Source organism: Crocuta crocuta, unplaced genomic scaffold (genome assembly GCF_008692635.1).
Source record: "Crocuta crocuta isolate KB4526 unplaced genomic scaffold, BGI_CrCroc_1.0 scaffold119, whole genome shotgun sequence".
NCBI lineage: Eukaryota > Metazoa > Chordata > Mammalia > Carnivora > Hyaenidae > Crocuta > Crocuta crocuta.
The window spans coordinates 10,076,429-10,076,656 of record NW_027551562.1 but is presented as its reverse complement, the minus strand read 5'-3'; positions in this window follow the sequence as shown (position 1 = coordinate 10,076,656).

Genomic DNA, 228 nt, shown 5'->3' with positions numbered 1-228 from the left:
GAGGGGAGAGAGAGCGGGGGGCGGGGGGCGGGGGAGGGGAGAGGGAGATGAGGGGGGGGGGAGAGAACGCACACGCGCGCACACCGAGGAAAGCCCAGCTCCTGCCCCAGGCAGAAGGGACGCCAAGAGTTGGGTCTCTGCTCTGTCTCTTTCAGGAGCCGAGGAGTGGCTACCACTGGCTGGCGGGTGGGTGGGTGGTGGATGGATGGATGGTGGATGGATGGGTCG